At 36.0% G+C, this 20,222-nt stretch overlaps 1 long non-coding RNA gene across 1 annotated transcript; it reads right to left on the bottom strand.

The window, feature by feature from the left end:
• Positions 1-9,326: 9,326 nt before the first annotated feature.
• On the bottom strand, positions 9,327-19,908 carry LOC110370081 (uncharacterized). Its single transcript, XR_010276707.1, has 6 exons — positions 19,647-19,908; positions 18,842-19,053; positions 18,455-18,583; positions 16,695-16,748; positions 15,934-16,153; positions 9,327-13,971 (listed from the first exon to the last, which is right to left on the bottom strand). It is a non-coding gene; the product is annotated as an uncharacterized LOC110370081 (long non-coding RNA).
• Positions 19,909-20,222: the final 314 nt, after the last annotated feature.

The following is a 20,222-nucleotide window of genomic DNA, read 5'->3' as shown; positions in this document are numbered from 1 at the left end:
TAAAGACTACAATTTCCTATAAGGGTTTCATTTGCAATGACCATTAATAAAGCACAAGGCCAAACTCTAAGGGTTGCTGGAGTACACTTAGAAAAACATTGTTTTTCGCATGGTCAGATCTATGTAGCGTGTTCCCGGGTTTCCAGTGCCCAAAATCTGCATGTTTTTGCTCCACAAGGGAAAACGTATAATAGATATACATAGTGTACCATTCAGTTTTGGTTTAACAACTAATCGTATCCAGCGTTACATCGCGCTTCTTAGATTTTTCCGTGGGAATGAGAAGTTTTCTTATAGTTGTGATTTATACCGCAATATAACCGAATTCCACGCGGGCGAAGCCGCGGGCGGAAAGCTAGTACTGAATAAAAAGCATATTATTATGACTATCTAAGTCGTGGTGGCCTAGTGGGCAAAGAACCAACCTCTCGAGTGTGAGGGCGCGGGTTCGATTCCAGGTCAGGCAAGTACCAATGCAACTTTTCTAAGTTTGTATGTACTTTCTAAGTATATCTTAGACACCATTGGCTGTGTTTCGGATGGCACGTTAAACTGTAGGTCCCGGCTGTCATTGAACATCCTTGGCAGTCGTTACGGGTAGTCAGAAGCCAGTAAGTCTGACACCAGTCTAACCAAGGGGTATCGGGTTGCCCGGGTAACTGGGTTGAGGAGGTCAGATAGGCAGTCGCTTCTTGTAAAGCACTGGTACTCAGGTGAATCCGGTTAGACTGAAAGCCGACCCCAACATGATTGGGAAAAAGGCTCGGAGGATGATGATATTATGACTATTTATGGTTTAATTATATCAACTTCTTTTAATTCTTCGATTATTGATAAAATTTCATTATCATGGTTTGTATTACCAGCATCTCGGGAAGCAATTAATAGTTTCAATCTGTCAACCAATTCGTTAGGATCATCCCAATAAATCAAGTCCGTGTTATGTTTGTATGTCTTTAGCGTTGGTAAGCTTCCTCCAAATTTAGTGATACTATTATTGTTTAACGATTCAGAAAACAATGGTTTAATTATTTCACGATATTTTATACCTTTATCACCTCTAATTTGTCCATTAGGATTGAAATCTCTCTTATGTGCATTTGTATAATGCAACATATCTTTATAGACAAGTTTATCTTTGCTCGATATTAGTTTCAAATCAGGTTTTCTTCGAAGTAAAAGTTCTTTTAAACCAGGGGTTAAATTGTAGCTTTTGTCGCCAACTTTAATTAAAATGACATTATCATCATTCACACTATCTATTTTAGAAAATGAAACTATTGAATTACCCATTAGTAATTTTTTGTTTGCACTCCTTATTCCAAATGGTATATTTACCCCATCATAAATATCATGGATGCCACTGCCCTCTAATGATATTTCTAAATCATCCAGTAATTCTGTCTGGGGAGACTTTTTAACGAACTGTTTAGAATTCAGTTCTGGTTCGCAGCATTCTTCAAACTTTGTAGATGAGCTACTATTAATGTCATCCAATTCCATTTCTTCAAAATTAGAGTGAGTATTTTCTAAATTTTGTATTTTTTCTATTGTTTTTTTCGAATCGACTAGGGTTTTAAGGGGATCTGTGACAGGTTTTAACATTTTGTCAAGTGACAAGTTCATTGAGTGTTCCTGGTTTTTCATTTGTTTTATTTTATTCTTTATGGAGTCTACAGACTTCATTAATTCTATTTTAATATTTTTCTCCATGTTGTACCTATCATAACAACTGTATTACGCTAAAGAACAAATTATACTGAATTTGATTTTGCATGTTAATTGCTTAAATGTACATATAAACAGTCAGTCAAAATTAAAAAACATATCAAAATTCTGTCTGCACCTTCCGTTATTTAATGACGATTCTTTATTAATAAGTAGAAAATTATAAGGTTTACTCCAAACAGTTTGACAAAGATTTCTAAACTCTTTCCATTGTAAATCAGAACTAACATTCTCTTCATAAATATGCTTTAAATTTACATCATCTTGTTTGAATATAATAAGAAAATTAACATTGTCACGTAACAATTGCTTCGGAATTTTAGAATAAGTTTGAGATAAATAGAAACAGTCTATTTGTTTATGTCTACCCATACAGAAATAATTGCGGATATTTATTTGATTTTCACATGCAACATCATCAAAAATAAATACAGAATTTGCTAAAGCTTCACTCGGAGAAATTACATCTTTATCATCATTGAACTCGTAAAAGTTAATCTGCGGCACTCTTTTTAATACTTCGGTCAAGAAACGATATTTTGATTGAAAAGAGTTTTCGAGTAAAGATAAAGATTTTGAAATTTTAAACCATTTTCATGTACCAGTAAACTAATCATGGCATTAGTTTTACCACAATTGGAAGGACCGCATATTATACATCGAATCGTATTAGGCAATAAAGCACTGTGTCTGATTGAGCGAGAAGATTCATTAAAATCGATATTATTAACTTTCAGAGATATGGGTTGCTTGATCAACTTCATCATACCGATTGCCGCAATGAATAGGCAGCCTAAATATTTATATCTAGTAATTTACACCATAATACATTGAGTACAAGAACAAGTCCAAGTCTGTTCAGAGTTTCTAAGTTGTTGGAGATGGCGTTTACGTCAGACAGTTAAGGTGTCTACACACCAAAGCCGCTGATGCCGGCGGCACAGGCCGGCGGCCCAACCCGCCGGCCGTATTTTGTACAATCATGCCGCCGGCTTTCATAGAGTATTTGACAATTACTAGAACACCGCATGCCGCGGCAGTCGTGCCGCCGGGCTATGCCGCCGGGTCAGCGCACTGTGTTTTCATTAGAACAAGCTAGCTAGACAAAAGTCACTGTTGAATTTCCTGGAATTTATCACATGAGCCTAGAGCCACATAAATGCATGTCCCAAATCTAAGAATTGTTTTGCTTCAATGTCAACTACTGGTAAAATAATGAGGGCAGTATATAAGAGAAGAGGTAAAAAATTACTTATTACTTGCATTTTTGCGCTTATCGAAGTAACATCATATGACAGTGAGTTTAAGTTTTTTGAAAAATGTTAGTGATGGATCTTCAAGTAAAAGGTATGTACTTTTCAATTCTAGTTAGAAAATAGATATACTTTCACCGCACTGTTTTTAAATACCTAGAGTTTTAAAGAGTATGTTATTTTTGGTCAATTTTCTGAATTAATTGGACTAGAAAGTACTTGTACCCTTATGTACCCGGGCTGAAAATGATATGTATTACAGCCATATCTGTTAGCTTTTATATTTTACTCATTTTGATCCGCGCATTTAAGTGCAACTTTGTCATTCTGTCTGTTGTTTCAGAATACGAGTTCTCAGTCTCAAAAATGGAGTTTTTTGATGAATGGCAGAAACATCCCAAAGAGAATCGTAATAGTAGACTATATGACTTTCTATCGATGAAACGTGATCTTGGGAATATCACGGAAGCATCTGCGCGGGAAATTAAAATGACAATTGGAAGATTGTCATCCAAATTTGTAGAGAAATGTTAAAGTTCTGGAAAGCGTCGCGATCGTTTTCTGACTAAGAATTCTGAGTGGTTATCTGGTGATTTTTCGTTCAGAGTATCCATCTACTACTCAGCACCATCATCATCAAGTAAGACTTCGGTTTCTGGGCGTCCATCGGTGGATTTTACTGAAGCTAGTGAAAAAACGAAAAGGAGGCGCGTGGACGACCTTCTTCAAACACGGGATGTAAACCAGTTAATAGTGGCTGCTGAACTATCAGCGCGATTGTCTGGACATCGGAACTTCTGTGATTAAAGATGCAAGTCAAAGTCCTGAAAAGTGCCAAATAATGAAAGCAAGTGTGAGTGTACGCGAAGAATTGAGATGTTTGTCAAAGGAAGCGGCTTTGGCATATTACGTAGATGCAAAATCTTAAAAAAATGCCAAATATTTAAAATCTATAACTCCTGATTCATCACTATCCCTTATAAGCAAATGGGGGTGCTATGGAAGTTCCAGTCATAATCAAAATCTAAACTCATTTATTCAAACTTGGCTGCAAAACAGCACTTTTCGAACGTCAAAAAAAAATACAAAAGACAGCCCCCCCCTCCCCCTCCTTCTGTAAATGTAAGTTCTAGTGTAAGTCATAGTAGTTTTTATCAAAATATCAATAGAGCTCTAAATAATATTGTACTAATCAATTTATAAGAATGTGTACCTTATCTAACTTTATTATTAGTTGTAGTTAAAAATATTGATATAAAAGTACCTACTAATAGTGTCCCTTTGTGTAATTAGTAGCTAGGCTATTAGTAGTTGAGTATTTTATGAGAATTGTTAATTTTATTTATTGTTGTCTTTTAATTGTCCGTCATAAACGAAATATCTTTTGTCATTTTTTGTTTTTTTGGTGCACGTGACCCTCCCTACCTCTTTTTATTTGGGTGTTGGTGCCTAAAACCGCATTAGAATATCATAATAAAGCCATACGAAGCAAAATACCCCAATAAATAATTTTGTCTAGCTAGCTTGTTCTAATGAAACCACTGTGCAGCGGCTTTGGTGTGTAGACCCCTTTAGGGCATCCATAAAACACATTACAGTTTGACAGGTTTAGACTTGTTACGATAAATCATTAAAATACCACAAGTATCAATTATGTTATTTGAGACATTAATTTTTAAATTATAAAATGTGTATCTAACATGACTAACGTCTTAAATATTTTTCAGTCTGCAGCTGTAGTTTGAGTCAACTGGTCCTTTGTTTACAATTTAGTTATTTTGAGGTAAGTATTTTCCAATAATATTTAACTTGTCTTATACTTTTAATTTCATTTATGACAATCTTGTTATTAATTTCAGAATCATGTCGAGATCACCATGCTACAGTCCGGATTTTAATATTATGGATCCTAACAGAACTTCGTCATTGAATAACGATTCGGAGGGATTAAATTTACAAGTGAGTAAAATGAGAATTTTCATTATTATTAAATACTAGCTGTTGCCCGCGACTTCGTCTGCGTGGGCAATATAGAATTGTCAAAATGCTATTTATCTCGTAGGTGTATTGTGTGTAGGTATATGTATGTGTGGCCATTTATCATCATCCTCCTGCGCTTATCCCAATTTTATTTGAGGTCGTTATTATGTTTTCTCCATCCATACTCTTCTATCTGCCGTCGTCTCTCATGTGTGACCATTTATAATTAAATTTAAATGAAAGAAGTAAAGTTTGTGACTTTGTGGAAATCTCTGGACCTAGTCAACCGATTTGGAAAATGATTACGTATGGGGCGTAAGTAATTCTCACAGGATACAAAGGTCTGATAAAGCTGTCATTTGTACATTTTCTGCAGCAACTGCGACTTATCAGAAGCCAGAAAGTCTGTCAAACTGTCTTACCATGGATAACGTGGTGTCTAGTTCACTGGGTTGAGGAGATCATATAGGTAGTCACTCCAAGTAAAATATTGGTACTCAAACAGATTTGGTTTGACTGGAAGCCAACAGCCACATAATTGGGAAATAGCTGGGTGGATGTCATCAGGCAGGCACATAGTTTCACTACAGGGGGTAACACTTGAGGATTTTCTGTGCATTCATTCACTATGTTAAGTTGGGATTCCACTGAAATGTTTGAATTAGTTCACGAACAGCCCAATATCTGTGAGAGTACAATCCATGTGTTCGTACTTGTACCCCAGTAGGGCCCAGCAAGGTCTGCCAAGGTCTGCCGGGGCTGCGGGATTGTTCGAAAGAGTTACCGCGGCCCTGGTGCATAAAAAGCCTACGACGGAACACGACGGTTTTTAGTCAGTAAGAGTCTGACACACCCTCACCGCTGCTAACCCACAGCGGGAGGGGTCATTTGATGATTTTTGACGTCGTCGTTAAAAAAAAATGTGTTCGTACTTGAAGCCTGCAGTTCTTTTTTCAAAATGTGCGCTCGCAATTTGTCACTTCTTGGTGGAGCCAGCAGATCAGAAGAAACATAAGGCTGTGTTCACGCTAATAAAAAAGAACCGTCAAATATAATCCGCTAGAATTATTTATGTTTAATATGTCAGTGAGGAAGGCAATCCGCAGCAACCAAACAAACAGATTACCGCTGAGTGGTAGTGGTAGTCGCTGCGACCCCGCAAGGGGGCGCGGCTGGCGGGCCACGGGGCTACGCCCCTTTCCCGCGGGGTCCAACCGCTGCCCGTTACTACGGGCAGGTCGTTGGATTGCCGATGTAGGCGCAGCAGATTAGGACAGCGTTTGTGCGACGCTGCCCTATGTGTTAATATGTCGTGTGTTTGTTTGCAGGTGCGCTGGCGGCAGCACATTGCCGCTTCTTCACGGCATCTCGGCGGTCAGTCCCCGCCAGGTGAGACCCCCGGTTACCCGGGGGAGGCCCGGCGGGTGACGACCAGCGACAGAGACGCCGGCTCTGCGCCCCTGCACAACGGGTATGCTAGACCCGCGACTGTAACGCTTCCAGAGCTAGCCGGACGCTCCAGCCGACGGGCCGATTATGTATGTATGAGCGGCTTGTATGTGTGTGTACCGCCGCTCAGTGTATCCGCTACCGTGTGCGCGCTTGCGCGACACGGTATTGCGTGAGTACAATGTTGTGGAGTCGTGATTGTGTGGCGGGTTGCGTCGTGCCTATATTAACCTAGCACACGACGCTCGCCGAATGTATATCGTGTATGTGGAGTGTCTGTTGTGTGAGCTAGCTGCGTGTAGATGGGTGCAGCCAGCTCGGGTGTCGTCAGTCCGGTGGTGGCGGCGCGTCCGGCAGGAGGTCGCGCGGTAAGGCCTTAGCGTCGGGCGGGCGCGCGTGCAAGGGCGCCAGGTGCTTGACGTGAAGCCAAGCAGATGCGTCTGCACGCGCGAACATGCCCTCGCTGAGCCGGCGCACGAACTCGTCCAGGCTCTCCATCTTAAGGTCCCGCTGGAGGACGTCGTTCCTCACATAGCGGGGAGCTTGTGCGATGAGCCGCAGGCATGCGCTCTGCTGTGAGCGCAGCGTCTTGCGGCTCCTCTCGCTAGTGAGGGCGAACCATGCTGGGGCGGCGTACGTCAGTACCGGCCGGATGTACGTCTTGTACACCGCCAGTTTGGTACGCAGCGGGAGGCGAGATGAGAGCACTGGTTTGAGCAAGGCGCGGGCTACCCTGCCCCTACCGGCGACCTGCCGGACGTGTGCAGCCATGGTGAGGCGCCGGTCGATGGTGACGCCTAGGTACTTGACCTGGCGCGACCACTCGATCTCGGCGCCTTGTAGTACGAGTTTGGGTGGACGTGCGGGGCCGCCCCCGATGAGAATCGCCTGCGTCTTACCCACGTTCACCGACAGCCGCCATTTGCACAGCCACTCGGGGAGGAGGTCGAGGACACGCTGCATTTTGACGATCGCGTGCTTCGCGCTCATCGATGTTGTGATGTACGCGGCGTCGTCAGCGTACAGCGCAAGTGTCGAGTCCTCCGCCGAGGGGATGTCGTCGGTGTACCATGAGTAGCAGACGGGCGAGAGGCAGCTTCCCTGCGGCACTCCCGCTCTCACCGGGCGCGCGCTTGATAGCGCGCCGTCGACCACCGTCGCCGTCGCAACGTCGCCGTCGATAGTGCGTCCTGAAAGAAAACTGGAGATCACCAAACAGATTACCTACAGTTCAGTTCGAAGGTAATTAACTGGCGGAGAATCTTAACACCGCGATTCAGAAATGAGACGAAAATGCACAGCGCCATCTAATAGCGGTAGGCAGAACTTCTCAACATTTAGAACTAAACATTATTTTGTTCGTTCCATTACGTACTGATAGGTTCAAACTAATACATTTTACATCCTTCATCATCCCTTATTTTATCACCCGTGGGGGTTGAATGGGGGTTGAATTAATCAAAATCGTATTTAAGCGAACGTCATCATAAAATTCTGATTCGTCATCAGGACTTCTTCATAAAATCTAAGAAGATGTATACAAACTTTCATCCCCTATTTTATCCCCTTAGGGATGGAATTTATCAAAATCCTTTCTCAAGGGTTGCCTACGCCATAGTAGCTTTATGCATGCAAAGTCTCAGTCCGATCGGTTTAAAATTGACAAAGTTTCATACAAACTTTCATCCCCTATTTTATCCCCTTGGGGGTAGAATTGATCAAAATCCTTTCTTAGCGGATGCCTACGTCATAACATCTACCTGCATGCCAAATTTCAGCCCGATCCGTCCAGTGGTTTCAGCTGTGCGTTGATAGATCACTATGTCAGTCAGTCAGTCACCTTTGCGTTTTATATATTTAGATTATTGTTAATTGCTGCCATTCACTTATAAAGTTTTTTTTTTTCAGAACACGATGGACGACATCAATGATCCTATAACTCATCCTTTTAATTTTGCCCAAGATAGGGAGAGTTGGTATGCTGAAGTAGCAGCAGCAGCACAAGAGGAATATCGTCTTGAAAAAGCAAAGAGACAAACATTAAAGAAGAGGAAAGTTAAATCAAAATCTTTGAAAACTAAATCTTTTATCATGCGTAAAGAATCGGATTGTGCGCAACGCGTAATAAAAATTATAATTTATGACTTGGACGGTGGCAATATGGATGAAATATCATCTAATCCTGAAGATGAAGTGTGAATGTGCAGTATTTAGTGACTAGTGAATATGATGATATTATGACTGAAACTGAATATTTAGTTGGTAAAATTGTAAAGAAATTAAGCAAATAGATGTGTATGTTTATACTTAATATCTTTTAAAAATTAATAGTATTAAGTTGTAGATAAAGAATAAGATTTTTTGTTTATTAGCTTGTAAATAATACTTTACAATGTACATTTTAATTTGTAATTAAAATAATAGCCCTAAGTTTAGTATAGTAGTTCACTTTTTAGTAGTACAGAAATAGTTTGTTATTTAGTTTTATTAATAGTTTATTTTTTAGTACTTAGTGACTGGTACCTTTGTATATTTATTGTGAAAATTAAAATAAATTATTTAATTATACTTGTTTAATTATTCAGTTAAATCGAAATAAAAGTTGTCCTAATGACTGATTTCGGCCACAGCGGCTAGAGCCACTAAACAAGGTGCAGTCTCTGTTCTCTTACTTTCACAGCCCCAATCTGACGGCCGGAGAGAGATCAGGCCCAGGACCCAAATTTTTACTTACTTTCCAAAACACTGAAACTGTGATATTTATTTTATAAAATGAACAGAACACTCGAGAAGTCAGCGTGTGCCTTGGGTTCGAAATCGAAACCTTCGACTGTTCCACGGTCTCACCACTAGGATATCACAGCTTCTATATTCGAGATAAATAGGTATGTATCAATAACGATTAAACACAAATCAGTTGAATACAAAATATTTATTTCATTTCAAAAATAAAAAATACATTATGACTTAATTTTATTACAAAAAATAATAATATAATTATCCTATTAAAAAAAAATAGTAATAAATTTTTGGTTCAGATTAGAATAGGGAACTATAATGACCCCATGGTAAAGTAAAAGCATTATTTTTTTTAATTTGACGTTTGTCATCATTCCCATCAAGTACCAAAGTTTTTGATTCTTTGTGTATAAAGCTTATGATTTTTAGATCGTATAACAAACATAGGGTATCTAAAATTGATATTACAATTTAATGCACTTTTATATTTGTTTATGGTAATTTTTTTTGAAACAGATTTTTTTACACCTTTGGCTTTCTTAACTATATCGCTCAGCGTATTAATACAGTACAGCTTAGCTCTTAAACCAATAAACTCTGATATGACATCTCCGCCCATTTCATCCTTAAAGAAACCAGGTATCTGTTTATTGCAATGTGGTATCCCATAAATATTGTTAATCTTAAAATTACTTGTATCAAAGTATTGAATATTATTTTTCATGTCTTCATAGAAATCTTTGGTACGTATTAAATATAAGAGACTGTCGGTATCGGTATAACATAATTTAATGTTATTTTTGTATATTTTTTTCATTATGGAATAATGAAAATTATATAGGTGACTCTTTGCTAGTTCCAGTATCGTAAAGCCCATATGGGCTAATGACCAATATATATATATATTGGTCGGTCTAAAACTACTTTTGCTGGCTGTAACTGAATAGCAACAAGATTTTCAGAAATTATAGCAAGGTTTTTGAAATTGGGAGCGCCTATGAACTTTTCAGCACCATTAATTTTGTTAGTTTTATTGAAGTCATCTTTCAATAAATTAACTAACTTAACATCAACTTGTTTTCTTTTATTTTCAATAGTTTTCCCAAATATTGAATTATTTTGCTTTTTAAAAAAATCCCTTTCAAAATCTGAAGTCGCTTCCTGTCTGAGTCGAGTATTTAAATTTATATATTGTTCTAAGATCTTTTTTTGTGTAAATGAAAGTATTCTATGAATTTTTAACACTACGATACCATTTTTTATGCACTCTTGCAAATGAATATAATGTATAACATATTTATATTTATCATAAAGATTAGCTATTAATTTATTCGTTTTACTGGAGCATGGCATAGGAGGAATTATTTTTTCTGCTGCAAATGGTAGATCAGAATGTTCATCGTGTATTACAAAAGGATAATGAATATCTACTTCAAGTATATAACCTTCATCACTATCTGATGAAATAGAGCTAATATTGAATTTGATAATTTCGCTATTCGTAAGGAATCTAAAATTTCCGACCGGTAAACTTTGCATCATAGCATAACCATATAAATTAACACAATCTAAGTAAGCTAGGAAAGTATTAGGTTCTTGTTCATTATAATTTGGCAGGTATTTGTTATTAGCTTTTGCATACCTTAAAGAGCACTGTGCTAACCCTCCTCTGACGCCTTTTTCTAGCATTTCATACATTTCTATATCAGATAATAAGTCCAATTCAACTTGAGTAATTAATAACATAGCATCCCAACTTAATGATGGTGATGAAACATAATGACAAGGATCTAGCCCATAGTGCTTTAAACTCATGGATCTAAATTTTTAAAAAATGTCACATAATAACAGCACATCACATTTTAGGTATAAATCAGTGTATTCTCCTATATTATTTATGCGAAATTTATTCCATACAGTTAATGCATGATTATAATCTTCTTCTGATACAGTTTCGGATGTGAGTCTACTATAGAATTTGTTTCGATCAGGTAATTGTGTTTCTTCATATTTTTTCCAAGAGTTTATATATTCATAGCAATATACACCTTTTTTTAGACACAATCTTAGTAAATCTTCATCAATGAAAAATGATTTTAAATGCTTAAAATCTGCGACATTTAGAGTTTTCGCTAAATTATCCAAACTAGAACTTAAAAAATTAAAAGAGTCAATAAATTTTAGTTGGACTGTGTTTTTTGAATCCAGGGGCACAAATTTACTGAATGAAATATATTTTTCTTTGTTTTTTGGAATTAAATTTATGTATTATTTTTATGAATAAATGGCTGTCATATCCAGAAAGATTATGAAATATAACTGGTATAAAATGACATGATTTAGAATTTAGATTACATTTATTATGAGCTGGCCCTCGATATTTACCAGTGAAATGATCATGATCACGAACAATATGATCATCAGATGCAAATTTTTTTTTACAGATATGACATTTCACAGCAGTTTTAAAGGAATGATATTCTTCACTCGTCAACGGTAACATTTGTCTGTGCATTGACAAAATTTGATATAATCTTTGCGAGTCGTTGATAATTGACTCAACGAATTTTTTTGAACAATTTGGACCACGATATGATATTAAATTATTTAATTCAGGGTTAGACTCACAGCATATCTAATAAGCAAAGCAAGTGGCTTCATGAATTTGAATGTTTTCAATATACTGACTTTTACTTTTATCTGAATATTCACGTAATAAGCTTTCAAAATCTCCGTAAATGACGATTGGCACTCTTTGAGTTTTTTGATAATTTGAAAAACTAAGTTTACTATTTTCTTCAGGAAGAACGGTTTGCAATCTACCACAATTATGATTATTTAGTTTTTCCTGTGTTTTAAAATATAAAAAACATTCTTCACATAGATGAATCCTAGATTTGTGTTTTGTAAGTTGACTGCGAACAATTTTTTCAAGGTTTTTAATTAAGCAGAAATGATCCTTACCATTCTTGCTAATAAATAATAAGTTTACATGATTTAACTTTCGCAGTTTAGTTTTGTATAATGGTCCCGTTATAGTATTGTTTTTTTCCAAACCATAAATGTTTACACTTATATTAAAATTATGTTTTTCAAACCATTTTATATCTTCAAATGTTGGGGGGAAAGACATTCCGTTAGTATTTAAGATCTTAGAATAATGCGGATAAGATGAAACTCTATTAGGATTATTTTTAGCTGGATACATATGAGCAATGATACACCAAAGAAAACAATGGTTATCCGTATTCTGAATATTGAGACATGCCTTCATTTTGTTAATTCTCAAAGGTAAAGCAATGTAACTTCCTGCTCTCAAAGGATTGTATTTTGCAATATTCATTTCTAAATGTCTTATTTTCTCTATTGTCCAACCAGATTCTGATAATTCAAACTCTAAGCATTTACATACTAATCGTTGCGTGCAATCTTTGTATAAAGATATGATATCTGTACTCTGATTTATTATGGAATATTTAGTATTAAAAGACTTAAGAGATAGTTCTTCATTCTTAGGAAGTAAATATAGCACAAAAAGTTCAAAGTTTATCTTTAATGATTTATGTTTTTGTAATAATGGCTGTAATAAATTATAAATGGTGTTGAATACATCAGATAAAAATAATTCGGGTGTTATTATTTCATTATTTTGAGGATTTATTTTGTAGCTAGCTATTCTGTCTTGAACATTTTGGTATTCAGTACGGAGTAAACAATTTGTTTTATGTTTGTTACTTTTCTTATGTGATGAATACTTTGACTTTGAGACATGTAACTAACAACTATGGCAGAATTTCATTTTTGTAAAGAGCATGATATTAATACTTTGTCAATCTCGATAACTGGAATATTATATTAATTTGAGCTTTTACTTTTAAATTTCGTTGTATAAAGAATGTATGGATATTTGAATTTCAGAGTTTCATGATTTCTGAGCAATATTGAAATATCAGAGATTTTTTGCAAATTTTTGGTTAGGTCTGTAAGAAAGTTAAACAGCGTAATAGTTAATTTTAAATGATGAATATTTAACATGCTGGATTTTTAGATATTTGAATTTCAGTGTCTCATGATTTCTGAGCAATATTGAAATATCAGAGATTTTTTGCAAATTTTTGGTTAGGTCTGTAAGAAAGGTAAACAGTGTAAACAAGTAAATTATTATGACTTCAAAATTTTCGAAATATTGAAATAGAATAGATACAGAGTTTAATAAATGTTTGGCTTGACCTGTGTAGTAACACAATACATTATATTGTTAATATCATACAGAAAAAGGGGTCTATACTAAATTCAAATCTGAAGCAGATAAGTGCTACAAACACATATATGATAAAAAATAAGATAATCGCAGCTACAAAATATAGAATAACAAGCTGCTGTTATTAGAAAACGTTTGATTGTTACAATATACCGAGACTTTATATTTTGGATACAGGATTAACTAGTCCGGTAATACCTTCTCAGTTCCTATATAAAACAAGAGTAAACAAAAACTAACATATCATAGTGCAATTTAGAAAACGTTTGAAGGATATAATATAGGTTTTATCTTTGCATACTCTTGCTTAGCAGCGCTAACTAAGTCAGTAAGAGCTTTCCATACCGGACCGCTGTCATCATGTGATGAGCGAAGTGTGAAAAGCGCTCGCTTCCAACGATTAGCAGCAAGTGTCTCTGCTTCCTTGCTATTGTAGACACGTAGCTCTATATAAAACTGACCGCTGCGAGTTGGATCACGCTGCAGGGTGTACCCGGAACCCACACGCCGTGCCAGATAACTTCTTAGAGCAGCAGCTCTAACAGGCTCCACTGCGTCGTCCTGAAAATATATTAATTCAATTATAATACTATAAGCATAGCAAAAACTCCAATAAAAGTTTACTGTTAGTATCTGGGGGCACGGCAGTGCCCCAGCCAAGTCTCGAGCAAAACGGGCACGGCCGTACCATCTTTTCTCGAAGCGATTCGCGGCTGTTTCGCCCCCCTATATCTTCGACGTGGACGAAGCTAGGAGTTTAGGTTTTCGGTGAATAATAGTAGGCATTACAACAAGCTTAAGTTCGAAATTACATGCCAATTGAATTAATAGTTTAGGAGTTACGGTCGATCAAAGTTACACCATTTTGTCACTCACTGACTCACTAATTCACTGACTCACTGATTCACTGACAGATCATCAAAAATCTAAGGTACTTCTAGCAGACTTAGAAACTTCAAATTTTGCACCAAGATAGGTCATTAGCCACATATAAAGGAAAAATTATAAAAACATAAAAAAATAATATGCCATAGAAAACAATTTTATATTTGCGGTTTGGCAAGAACATTATGTATGGATTTTGACTGCATTGTTAACTTTGTTCGTTGTTTAAGTACCTATTCAATTGGATGAATACATACATAGAATAGAAAAGAATAATATAAATGTAATACATAGACTATCATTAATACATAAAGTTCATAATTCATTAAATTAATAAAGCTAAAACTCCATTGTATTGCGATAAATATTGTATGCGCGCTCGATAGATGGCGTTGTACCTGTCTGAATCGCGCTATGGTTTCGTTACAAAGCGCAGTCTAAGTAGTACTTCAAAATAATTCGATAATTTTCGTTTGATAGCGCCATCTGTCTATGAAAAACCATTTCGAAACTAAAAAATATTGTAGTGATAATTGATATTCGGAGAACTTTACGTGTTATTTAGTTTAGTTTAGTTATAGTTTGTAAGTTAGTAGATATATATTTATTTAGTTAGTTATTTGTTAGTTTAGTTCTATTTAGTTTGTTGTAAAAAAGAAAGAAATACACTTACAAAAAATAAATGAGATCCCACCAAAAACATTAAATGTAAAAAAATGCCAAGTCTCTCGATGCAGTCTTTCCATCGTAAAAAGTTTTGAGATCTCATAGAAGCCAAGTCCTATTCAAAATATTTTGTAGTTATAAACCAACATTTAGTAATTGTATCAATAGTTTTCTTTATATTATAATTATAGTGACTTGGCAATGAGCACAAATTAAAAGCTGCTTGCTGCCTGGAATTATGTGCAAAAGTTACTGACGAGACCAGTGATCAGATTATTTGTTATGTGTGAATCATGATGGTCACTACCGACTACATGATCCAATACAATAATTAAGAATACCTTACGGGCCATCGCTTTATGAAAGTAAATGAATCGAGAGTACACTAAGACTGACTGCCGTTGCCGAAATTCGGTTGGGACGACACGGATAAACCAAAAGAAAATTAATTTTGTGATATTAATGTTTACGCATGCGGTGTGTGTAACTTTCAACTCCTCCAAATATGCCGTTTTATTTGTTTCTTCTTGTGCTCATTGCCAAGTCACTATAATTATAATATAAAGAAAACTATTGATACAATTACTAAATGTTGGTGTATAACTACAAAATATTTTGAATAGGACTTGGCTTCTATGAGATCTCAAAACTTTTTACGATGGAAAGACTGCATCGAGAGACTTGGCATTTTTTTACATTTAATGTTTTTGGTGGGATACATATACCTAACTGTCAAATACTATAGCAACAATTTAAAATTATTTTTGTCTGAAAATCACTAGCTGCATGAAATCGGTACAAAATAAGGTAGATATAAACAGACAGAAGTTACTTCATGTTCGAGTTCATTTAAACACATTTGATCGAAACAACTGGTAAAAAAATTAAAAATTAAACGATTGTTACCAGAACACACTATTTAACAAGAATATTGTGAAACTGTAAAAAGTATTAGATGACTATTATGCTTACCTCAGAATCTGAAAATATTGAGGATTGTTTTCGAGCAGTAGATACTGGCTCGGTTTCAGAGTCTTCGGATAAATCAGGAGGAGGGGCAGTTTTCTTGCTCTGTTTAGGTTTATTGCTGATGATTTTCCTCTTCCTCGATTTTTGAGGCTTTTCACCACTCGTGCTTGGTTGCAAAGTAATCTCCGTATCAGAGTCAAAAGGATTCCGAGATGCCCTAAAACTATATAATGATTCATTAGAATGTAGTTGTTATTTGTAATTAATAGTTATTTGTTATACAAGAGTGCAAAGTTGCTTTTTAACCGCGGGCTCAATTTTCAAAAGGAATTAAAAGAGCACAAGGTGAAAAATCTTTGCAATCCAGTGCAACACATAACTTTTCATGCCACCTCATCGAGGAAATTACTAAATACAAAAAACAAAACGGCGCGCACATATGAGTATCAAATTAAAAAGAAGTACCTATTAAAGTTCATTTATTTAAAAACTCAATTTAAAAATGAAACGAGTTTAAAAATCTATGTAAAAACAATAACAAAAATTACTTAATTAGTTGAATAATTATTTTAAGCAGTATTTTATTTGTTTAATATGTATTTTGTTTGAAAAGTCTTGTCAAGATTGTCACAAATGGAGTATTGCACACGATGTTCTAAATTCAAATCACTTTGCCGCTCTAGAGGATAAAAACGACTTTTGCGCTCAGATATCAAAGGGTAAAACTACTCTTTCCGAGATGGTGGGATGAAAAAAATATTTACCTCTAGATTCTAGAGCAGGAGTCTCATCAAATGCGGGCAATATGACAACAGCATCTGAAAATATACATATATTATATATATTTTTTTAATATATTATACTAGCACTTTGCCCGCGGCTCCGCTCCCATGGTTTTTCCCGCGGGACCCGTTATTTTTCCCGGGATAAAAAGTAGCCTATGTTACTCCCTAAAAACTAAGCTCTCTAATGGTAAAAGAATTTTTCAAATCGGTCCAGTAGTTTCGTAGCCTATGCAATACAAACAAACAAACAAATCTTTCCTCTTTATAATATTAGTATAGATTATATTAACGTAAGTGATGCTTCTCATTATGAGAATTATTTATTGCCATCTACACTGGGCAAACTCTCAGGAGTTCAAACCAGGCCTACACATTCAGCAATTATACTCGCAACTGCTAGACCAATGCAACATTTGTAATTATTCGTACTGTAATGTGATTCGTAGTGATGATGACGACCTCGATGGCGCAATGGTCACCATGCCGGACTGCCAGACCTGAGGTCCCGGGCACAAAATACAACAGAAGTCAATCTCATGTATGTACTTCACTTTTCATGCCTAAACTCGGCGGTCGCGCTAGGGCTGTCAACTTTTTTATAAAACTAACGTGGTAGTGGTAAACCAATACCTAATAATAAAATATTTAATGTGGCTTACAAGAGGTTAATAAACATTTTCAAAGGAAATTCGTTTGAACGAGATACCGAACTTTTTTAGATAACCGCAATTTATAATTTTGTTATTCATAAATATATACTTATCCTACTCTTTACTTGCGAAAAAAATATTTTTGTATGTAATGAAATCAAAAATCAAAATCACCACCATCACCTTGATGTGCGAGTTTTATTTCGTCTACCTTACAACATACTCTTGCCATGATCACAAAAATTATCAACTCCTACTAGTAATAATCTTTGAGGGTAGGTTGGGAGTTTGGGAGGTTCGCCTGGGTCGACACTAGCAAAACTTATTACGGCATTGGGCCAGAGGCCGCCGGGCCGCTTACCTACCCACCTAACTGTACCTACCAACTGCGTTTATTAAACGAACCATCGAAATATGAGAAAATAAGCAGGTACATACTATAGGTAATACGGCAGGCTAAAAAAACGACTGTTCACTGTTTTAGTTGTATTAAAACAACCGTCCACTGAACAATTTAATACGACTTTTTTTGCTTCTCCATTATTACTTTTTCTTTTGTTATTAAAATTAAAAATATTACAGTCAAATTACAGTTAGTATCACAACGCGTGCACATTTATTTACCTTGTGTGTGGCGCGCGTATCTCAAGAAAACGACAGCCGCGCTCGCACTGTTTTGAGTTGTTTTGAGACAGCGCGTCTGTGAACACGCACACATAGACACCTATGTCTGCGTGACTCGAACGCGCTTTGTATGTAGATTGACTTCTGTACCTATGTATTTTGTGTCCCGGGTTCGATTCCCGGTTCGGTCGACATTTGTGTGATGAGCATGCTTGTTGGCCGTGGTCTGGGTGTTACAATATGTATTCATAAATATGTATATATGTAACTATATGTAGTTTATCAGTTGTGTTAGCACCCATAACACAAGTTAATTAATAACTTAGCATGGGGCTAACCAACCGACATATATTATTATATTAATGATAATGTACAGGCATTTATATCTGTTGGTTGTTTCAACTGCCTGCCTGATAAAGTAATATACTTACATATAAAAATAATAATTATAAATACTTTTAATACCTGCTAAAAATTCTGAAGTTGATGGAGTTACTGAGGATGCTGAGGGGAACAGTACAGAAATTTGACAATTCTGTATTTCTCTCATTGGCCTTCTTTCACCAAATGTAAATCTAGGTAAGGACAAAGGCCCTGTAACAGAGAATGATAAAAACATATACATAGATGCTATAACAAATCAAATAAGTTCTTCAATTTTTTTTTAATGTGGTAAAATCATCAAATGTGTCCTCTTACCCCGGGCAGTGTCAGACTTGTACTGACTAAAATCCACAGTGTTCCTTCAATAGCCCTTTATGTTCCGGGGTCACAGTAATGAGATAAGTCCCGCAGCCCCAGCAGGCTTCAGCCAAATTAGTTCTTACATAGTTAGAATGTTTCTTTACTAACCTGGCAAATTTAATGTTGGTACTGCAATGTTGCTCAATCTATTGTACTGACAATAATATTTTTCTTCAAAGTGAGCATGGTATACACTGCAATGTTTGTATATGTCTTCGTCATCTAAACCAATGATGTCACCCCCAATTGAAGTTACCCATTGCTTGAAGCGTGCTTTGTACTTTGATGGATTTGGAAACAATGCAAGGTTTGACTTGTATCTGAAACAATAATTGGTTTGGTTATCATTACATCCATACTAATATTTTAAATGTGAAAGTGTGTTTGTTTGTTTGTCCTTCCTTCACACCCAACTAAGCAACAAATCGACTTGATTTTTGGCATTGAGTTAGTTAAAAGGATGGAGAGTAATATAGGCTTCTTTTGATCCTGGGAAAAACATGTCAAATTCCACACGAGCGAAGATGCATGTAAAAGCTAGTAGATAATAATAATAAAAGTTTATTAATTTTCAAATATCTCGACTTAGCACACGTGATCTCGACATGTGAAATGTGGACTATCATTGTGCCGATAGTCGTAACGGTAAATGGCCTGATGGCCAAAAGCCTCAACCAACATCTGACGTTTTAATGAGTCAAAAGCGGCTTGAATTTAAACTTAAACTGGAGCAATATACCTACATGTTTAATTTATGTAGAACAGTGTACAAAGGCTGTCCTCTTATAACCCTTTCAAACACTGATAATGAGACTCAATTTCCTATTGATAAACCGAGTGCAGACTGAATTAGCTTAGCCATAGTGGGATATGTAAGGTAAATGTGTGGCATTAATACATCAAAAGAACTTACTTCCTGAGTCCATACAACCCGGAACACAGCACTTTTTTCTGTACGTCGACACGATGTAGAAACAAGTCGAATTCTCAACTTAGAACTTCGAGTCTCTATCTCACAACAAACGCACAACTGCACTACCCGGAGGAGCAGATACTCAACTACACTCAACGGAATATAAAGCTATGCAAATAAATAGAATCCACAATCGCAAGTTATTTCTGAAAAAAAAATAACAGGAAATCACAAGACAATTTGACAGTTCACTCAATGTGACCAGACATTCAAATTAAAAACTTACTACCGAAAAGTATCGTATTTTTATTTAATAGGTATGTATTATAATATCGAAAAACATAATTTGAAATTAAAACTCTATTCTTTCTTTCTACTAAGATTTCTATATAAATAATGGTGTAATAACATATTTCCATCGGTGCAACAGTGCACAAATGGCACTAAAAGCTACTAAATTAGTAATAAAAAGGAGCATCGTCTCAAAAATAATACCTCTAATTTTAGGTAGGTAAACACATCCTCGAACATTTCCCCAACTGCTACCTAAACTAACCACAAGATGGCGCTCTGTGC

The sequence above is a fragment of the Helicoverpa armigera genome, chromosome 8, assembly GCF_030705265.1.
Source record: "Helicoverpa armigera isolate CAAS_96S chromosome 8, ASM3070526v1, whole genome shotgun sequence".
NCBI classification, from domain to species: domain Eukaryota; kingdom Metazoa; phylum Arthropoda; class Insecta; order Lepidoptera; family Noctuidae; genus Helicoverpa; species Helicoverpa armigera.
Note: the sequence above shows the minus strand (reverse complement) of the source record. Positions and strands in the feature narration are given on the sequence as shown.